The following is an 8,325-nucleotide window of genomic DNA, read 5'->3' as shown; positions in this document are numbered from 1 at the left end:
CCTCCTCCCCAGCCCGGGAAGCACCGAGTGGGCTGCCGAGCCCTTCGTGTTTATACTTCCTTCCCGGCTTTGACACAGAGGTTTATTTTTGATATCTCACTATTCCCGTTTCCCCTCCCCTGGGATCGGAGAGAGAAACTGAAAAGAGGGAGCGAGAGAAGAGGAAAAAAAATTGGATGAAATGTAAAACCAATCAGGAGTCAGCGAGACTCACTCCCCTCTCTACCCCTCCCTCCCGAAGTGTCAACTCCAACTTTTTTCCCCTTCCCTTTACGCAAGGTCCCGCATTAACTCCTACAGTGCTGGACGGGCCCTTCCAGCAGGGTCCCTGGGGAGTCTCCAGTCACTCCCTCCTCGAAGGTCAAGTGCCCAGGACACATCTTCCGAAGTGGCTCCTGCCTTGGCCCCAGTGACAGTATCTGGGCCCCTGCAGAGTCGCTCTGGGCATCTGGTTGTGCAGAAGAGAGCTCGCCTCCGGAGAAGGTTCCAGAGTTTTTAACTGTGGAGCCAAAGGGAGAGGTGGGAAAGGTCATATTCATGCTCCCCACCGGGCTGGGGATGGGGGAAAATACCACCCAGTTAGTGGAACCCAGGACTCTTCCTTTCCAGGGGCTGGCGGGGCAGCCCCCAGCACTGCGGGAAATGACCAGAAGAGAGGTTGGCAGCCAAGTGGGGTCGCCCAGGGGAAGGCAGAGCTTTCCTTAGGAGGGCAGCAGATCACCAGCAGCTGCCTGTCTGGTCCTGAAAACTCGGCTGGAGCACTGCTCAGTTTCCCCCAGGGGACTTCCTGAAAGGTGGCCATGGGTGCAAACTAGTTTGAGAGTCGCCTTGTTCTGACCCACACTGCCACCTCCCCCTGGGGTGAGGCTATGGACACCCACAGAGAGGAATGGTGTGGTCTGTAGTCCTCTCCCAGATCACAAAAGGCAGCATTCACCGCACCCCAGCCTTAACGGCACCGGTCTGGAGAGTGGATTCAAGGTCCTGTCTCTGAGTATAGGCTCCTTCCTGCTTCCCAACACAGTTTTCTGCCTGTGTTGGGGACACTGACATTTGAGGCTGCCCACGCTTCTTGGGCCACCAAACTCCTCCCAGCAGCTATAGAGGTTCAGTCCGCATGGCAGGCTCTCGGGGCTGGCTACCTCCAGGGAGGAGGCGCTCCCAGCCACAGAAGTACTTTTGCGAGGACAGAAGCCCTGAGGAAGCCAGGCCAGATCCCTGTCTCTACTTTCTCGGCCACATGGAAGGATGGCTTTGAATTAGATGAGGGAAAGGATGAACTTCCTAACCTAGCACGCTGTGGGATGGTCTTTCCTGGATAATTCGCAAGACAGAACTAACTGGAGTCTCAGATGTTCCTGGAAGCCTACTAGAGGCGAGGGGATGGAAAGAATGGCCTCTTCAATTCTTTTCCAAAGATGAGCAGAACACTGCACCCCATCCCTGGGAGAGTGACCAGGGCAGGCAACGTGTGATTCCGATTTGCTTCAGGCCTGCTGTGACGCTTTGATCATTGGCCTTTGTGTCCTAAAGCCCCTGGTTTATCATTTCTCAGGGTAAAACTCACGATCTTCAACAGCAGTGAGGTCCCTGCAGGCTCTCCTGCTTTCTCCTTTGCAAGCATCCGAAAGGGGTGGGATGGAGTGGCTGTGCCCACTTTCCCTTCCTCTTCCTGAGTGTGTATTAATGGCTATCACTGGGAGACTTAAGCAGACGGGGGGGGGGGAGTCTCAAGCGTCTTTGGAGGCCTCTGGTCTTCTTTGGGAAGGTTCTGGAAACTTTTTTGTTTTTTGAGTAGAATGAAATGCCCCTGAAGAAAGCCCTTTGGAAGTTCCTGGGGATAGAGAAGGACTTTATGACATTTCCCCCCCCCCCCCCCCCAATTTCAACAACCACTGGCTGGCTCACTGCTGGGTTGAGCTTGCACACTCCCTCCCTCCCACCCACCTAGACTCACCCTTCTCATCTAGGCTGGAGCCTGCCACTTGCAATGTGACCTGAAGGTGTCAGGCTTGCCTTAGCTATGCTTAAGCCTGAGTCCTTGCCACGGGGAGACTGACTGAGAAACTGGTTTGTGGAGAAAGCCCTTAAGACCAAGGCAGAGGAGAGCAGTACAACAAAACAAACGACAGCCAACCAACCAGCCAGTTCTGGAGTTCCTATATTCTTCCCCAAATATACATTAGAGCGGGGCTGGGCCAGCCTCAGCCTGTGGGTTTAATCCTGCTGCCTGTATAGTCCACAAGTTGAGAACGTTATTTATATTCGTAAATAATTGGAAAAAATGGGAAAATCATGAAATTTCATGATGCTTGGAAACGGTATGAAATTCAAATTTCGGTGTCCGCAAGCACAGTTCAGTTTCACCGGAATGCAGCCATAGCCATTCATTTACACACTGGCCGTTCTGTGCTGTAAGGTCAAGGGTAAGTGAGCCTGAAATGCATTTACTCTCCAGCCCTTTGCAGAAAAGTTTGCTGATTCCTGAATTACAGTAGTCAAATTTTGAATGTGGGATTATTTAGACTCAGTATATGTGATTCTTATGAAATAAGAAGCTCAAAAATTTCTTGCTCTGGATACAAAGGGGAAGTTATATAAAAATTAAAATTAAGACATCTGTGTCTTCTGTATGTATCAATTATCCATGATTTAATTAGCCCTTAAATAATTAAAGGACTTTTATGTTTATAGTACCTTATATCATAGGTCTATAGTGATTTTCGAGTTTTTAATGGACTATCAATAACTGCTATTTCGTACTCTACAACTAGAGTTTAATGGAATGTATGTTATAAATTTATAGTGTCTGCTAAGCTCTGGCATTCTCTCGAGTCTCCTTCCTATTGGAAGAGACATTTGTGGTCATCTACCCTACTTCCACTTGCATTTTGTAGAGAAGAAACAGAAACGCAGAGGTTTTGGTGATTTGCCCAAAGACACGTAATTAGTGGCAATTTTGTCCTTCAAATACGATGGCACCTCCTGCCTGAAGATAAAGAAACGACATTGCTTTTATAATTTATTTGCAACTTGTACCTTCTTATTAAAATTGAATGCTTTCTCTGGGCCAAGCATTGTTCTAAAGGTTCCTTTTCATTTAATTTTTAGTAATAGCAGCTTCTGACTTTGAGTGCTTGCCGCAGGCTAGGCACTATGCTGAACAGCGCATAGTTTCACTCTATCCTCATGACAGTCTTCTGGAAAAGGCATTCTGCAGATAAAGAAAAAGGGTGAGGCCCTGGCTGGTGTAGCTCAGTGGATTGAGCGCGGGCCTGCAAACCACATGATCGCGGTTCGATTCCCAGTCAGGGCACATGCCTGGGTTGCAGGCCAGTTCCCAGCAGGGGACTCACGAGAGGGAACCATACATTGATATTTCTCTCCCTCTCTCCTTCCCTTCCCCTCTAAAGATAAATAAATAAAATCTTAAAAAAAAAAAAGGTTGAGAGGGTCACCCAGTGAATAAGTGGTGGGAGCAGTGTTCTGACCCACGGCCACATTCATAAGCTACTGATCAGATTTAATATTTTTCTGGCGATGACACGGCCTGCTGAAGCAGTATCCTGTGTTTAGAACCAGGGACTAAATCCCAGTCTCACCAGGTTGGGAGGGAGGGCAGGGCCTTGTCTTTGATGATCTGAAAGCAGGGAGTAAACAGCTTTTCTCCAAGGCCTGTTACAGGCAGCACTTCAATGTAAATGGACTTCTTTCTTTCTAAGAAAAATAAGATATTTTACCCACAATTCACGTTCATGTTCTTTAACTTTGGCTGTTGTATAGTCATCAGATTGCCTATGACAGAGAGTGAATTCCTGGTCTTACACATCATGCTGCTGTGCACACAGCCCAGGCGGGACAGGTTTGATTTAAAAAAGTATTTTATTTATTTATCTCCAGAGAGAGGGGAAGGGAGGGAGAAAGAGAGAGAAATGTCAGTGTGTGAGAGCAACCTCGATGGGTTGCCTCTCTCATGGGGGCTCGGCTTGCAATGCGGGCGTGTACCCCCACCGGAAATGGAACCGGTCACCCTTTGGTTTGCAGGACAGTGCCTGACCCACTGAGCCACACCGGTCAGGGCCATGTTTGATTTTTGACATTACTTTTGTGTTAGGGTTTTTGTAAGGAACACTTGTATACATAAAAATAAATCCTATTTATTTTTATGTGTTTAGTTCATTCCTAATTCTAAATATTTTAACGTTTGGAATCTTTGGAACTGCACCCAGTATATAGAAAGTCATTAATTCATATTCTTGAGGCTACATCAAGTTCAATTTCCCAACACCCGTAAAGTGCTAGCTACTCTTGACAATTTTCCTACCTTCACCTGGCTGTTCTGTTTCTGGCCCCTCTCAATGAGTGTCCTGCCAGCTCTGTTATCTAGGCCACTGAAAACCAGATCTATACAAACTGTGGTATGAACCTGACATTGACTCGCTGGCTGACCATGTGTGAATTGGTTTTATTACACCAAGAAGCAAACAGACCCTATCATTTGTGTTTTCAGTGACTCATCGCCACAAACTGGGCTCATTGTGGGGTGCCCCAAATAATGAAGCTTCCTGAGGTTTCCCCCGGAATGCATCTATGGTTACCGCACCCCCCTGCCCCGCCCCCGTGAGCCCTAATGTAGCTGGCCGCTAGGAGTCACCTGCACATTAGGAAGGTTATCTTCAATGACAATGCCCTTGCCGATAACCGAGGCTTAGGTGGTATTTATTTTACTACGTCATGGCCAGCAGGTGGCGCTGTTGGAACTCGGTATTTATCCTCCAGGACAATTATCAGAGCAACTTTTTCAGAAGTACCTTAGAAATCTTTACCCTGTCATGCAAGTCGGAGGCAGCAGCCAATACTGTGCAGGCAAAAGAAGCTGGCTGTCCACTAGGTTTCTTACAGCTGGTCACCGGAGCAGGTGGAAGAAGGTGCTGCGTGGCCGTGCTCCATGTGGCTTGTGCTTCTCTCCTCCCTGCAGTCCTTTCTTCATCTTGGTTTCTTGCTGTGGTCTGGCCAGCCCAGGGTCTTTTCACGCAGGTCCTCGAGCTGTCTGGGAGAGCTGGTTGAGCTAAGCTGTCTCTAGGGTCTAGGACCATCTCAACCATGAGAACGGTTTGGTTTCTGTGCACTGGTTCATTACTTGATGCAAACATTTCCCCTGACTCGTCATTACTGATTCTAACCACCAGATGGGAGTCTGGTCACATCTACCTTTTACAGCTGATGGAAGAAGGGCTGAAATCTCTCTAAACAGCGGGTCTAGTTAATCACTTCTGATAACACACACACACATCTCTATAAATATTTATTTTATTGTACTAACTTGCCAAGCTGCACCCTTTTCTCCTGGTTTTAAAGAAAAGAAAAGAGACAAAAAAAGGAGCTGGGATTTCAGGAGAGAGAGAAGTTTCTCAGAGCAGGCAAGGTGTTTATTCAAGGTCATCGAGGGACTTGGTATACAAACTACACAGATTTTAGGAATGTGTTTACAGTGAGTTAGAAGGGGAAGTGCTAGGAAGAGTGTTGGGCACCTCGGTAAGCGTATGTAAATGGTCATTGTTCTCATGGCCTTCACAGTTACAACCCCCCCCCCCCCCCCGCCCCGGGCCTGGCGCGATAGTTGTAGAGTATCAGGACTTTATCCTGGCACTGACCCCTCATCTTCAGGGGCACTGACCCCTCATCTTCAGGGTCTCCCTCTTTAACAGTCCCTCAGTGTGCTCACCTGACCTTCTGCTCCCACAGACAGAAGGGAATCCAAGACATGACTACTCTGGTGTGATAACAAGTCCTGCTAGGAGTGTTTGGATTGTAAGAGACCTGAGGAACGGGGGTGGGGGGGTGGGCAAAGGAAATAACAACTAATGGTGGAATGTCAGACATTGTGGCTGTAGCAGGAGGGAGAAATCCAGTGGCCCAGGGAGATAGGTCAGGGCTCCTGGGTATTAGACAGGGGTACATACCTGCAGACGTGTTGAAAGAGGATTCTTTAATGGGGGGTGGGGTGGGAAGACAGGCAGATGAGAACTTCACAGCCCCATCCATCCTACTTTGCAAGGATCCTTGAGTAGTAGTGGAAATTAGCCTTCTTTGACTGTGGATGAAGAAATCCAGTTTTTTAAAAAAAATTTAGACATCTAGGTCCAGTGCACTTTCCAGCCCAGCTTTCTGAGATTACTGGGGTTGTTTCTTTTCAGAACATTCTTCCCTGCAGGCCGTTCTGTGGGAGGTCTCGTCAGGCTCACTGGCAGTTGAGAACTTAGAGGGAGCCACAGACCTTAGAGGTAACAGCAGAAGCACGTTTCTAACCTCTCACCTTACAGAGGGTGAGTTGAGACCTCCGGGGATGTGGTTCGCCCAGAGCCACACGGCTGCTTGACGGGAGATTCGGGGCTGGGATGGGGGTTCTCAGTCCCACGTTCTCTCCAGGTCTCCTCGAACCCCACTCCTTTCTGCAGAGCAGAGTCTGAGCTCCCAGAGCTTGTGTGAAATGACCCAAGTCACGGAGCTGCCTGGAGATAGGCCTGGCGGCAGGACCCGGGTCCGTGGAGGGCAACGGGACTGCTCTTCCATGTCAGCATCCACTGTCCCCCAAGCCGACCATGTGGTCCTCATCCAGAGCCCTTCCTTTGGCGTGTTTGCTTTTACTTCAGTAGAAGAACCTTCCATTATGAGAGAAGTCAAAGTACTTCAAATTTAGCCATATGAGTGACTGACAAAGGAGTGTGAAACTGTCACTTGTGGGAAACTATCTAGGAGTGTACAGGTGTCTCTTGGATGTCTCAAAAGGTGATGGAGAAACAGGAGAGGCCTGAGGATGTAGGAAGAGAGTGGGATTCGGAGCAGCCATGTGGCAGGCGGGGAGGGGCAGGGGATGGACATGGCCCTGAGCTTCCAGCCCTGAAGGCTTCCTTCCTATCTTGCCTCCTGCGCGTGTGTGCATATGACCTCACACCCATTCATTCTCTCTCTCTCACACACACATGCACACACACACACAGGTGATGGTGACGGGCAAACTGGCACACCTTTGCATTTCTCCTTTTTCGTACCTTTCATGTGCTCTTATTTCTGTAGCTCCTGACCCAGTCTTCTCTCTTCTCCTTGGACTTCACTCCATTTCCTCTTCTTTCTGAATTTTCTTCTTTCTTCTTTTCCTTTCTCAGCTCTTCATTCCCTGTATTTGCACTTTTAGTAAATAATTTTCTTCAGCTTACTATGTGCCAGAAAAGGTCCTAGGCAACAGGGGCAAAGAAATGCTAAAGATAGTTCCTGTGCTCTGACCACCTGCGTTAGCCAGACAGGTCCTAGTCTGGGGAAAGGGAAAGCTAAGTAACCAAATAATTAGAATATAATGTTGCAAGTATAACTATAGAGCTATATGCAAAAAGTCTGGTGTCCAGAGTAGGAATTCAGGAAAAATTTGTTGAGTGGAATGATGAATAAGTTAGGACAGTCCAGACAGAGAAGACAATGATAGCTGTGTTTTGATGGGCAAAGATAAGGTTTAAAAACATTTCATTTGAGTGCTATTTTATTGGACTTCAATAAATGAGTAGGAGTTCACCAGACATTGGAGGGGAGAACCATTTTCGAAAGATGGAGAAACACACACATGATCTAAAGATGCTTTTCCATTTGGGAAAGTAATCAAATACAGTGAGTCTTACAGGTCTGGAGTGTCGGGTGCCCAGGAGGCCCAGACAATGAAGCTAGCTGGGGCCAGTGTGAGAAGGGATGTGTTTGTTACCTGGGTACAGTGAGCTGCCTTCCAGAGGGCGATTTCTGAGCAGAGAAGTGATATGGCTGCCTTTGCTGTTTGGAAAGGTAACTTTAGCAATCACACAGAGTAAAGGTTGCATCAGGGAAGAGAATGCAGTAGCAGAGACCCATTAGGAGGAGCTCCCCAAGGGCACGGTGGTCTGAGCTAGGGCAGCAGTGGTGGAAATGGAGAGGAATACAATGGAGCCTTTCTGAGCTGCCCTTCGGGACTGGTGATGGGTGCAGGGGCCAAGGGAGGAAGGAGAGGAGAACGACCAGCTGCATGGAGAGCTGACTAGAGCTGCCGTGGGCGGAGTTGAGGAAAAGGAGGAAGAAGCTGTACACATCTGTGTGTGCTGTTTTGGGGGTGTGCACAGAAGGTGTTTGGGGCTACAACTGCTGAGGACTCTCTGGGTTGGCTGGCTAGGTGGAGGTGGGAGCTGACCTGTGAAGCTCAGGCCGTGACGGGGGCTGGGAATGGGGATTTGGGAACCAGAAGCTGTGAAGGGTGCATTCTGCTGTATGGACATGTGCGAAATTAAGGATTCTCTTTGCTTCCTTTTC

The sequence above is a fragment of the Sturnira hondurensis genome, unplaced genomic scaffold, assembly GCF_014824575.4.
Source record: "Sturnira hondurensis isolate 20B ecotype Veracruz unplaced genomic scaffold, ASM1482457v3 Scaffold0024152, whole genome shotgun sequence".
Classification (NCBI taxonomy): domain Eukaryota; kingdom Metazoa; phylum Chordata; class Mammalia; order Chiroptera; family Phyllostomidae; genus Sturnira; species Sturnira hondurensis.
The sequence above is the reverse complement of the archived record's forward strand: the minus strand, read 5'-3'. Positions refer to the sequence as shown.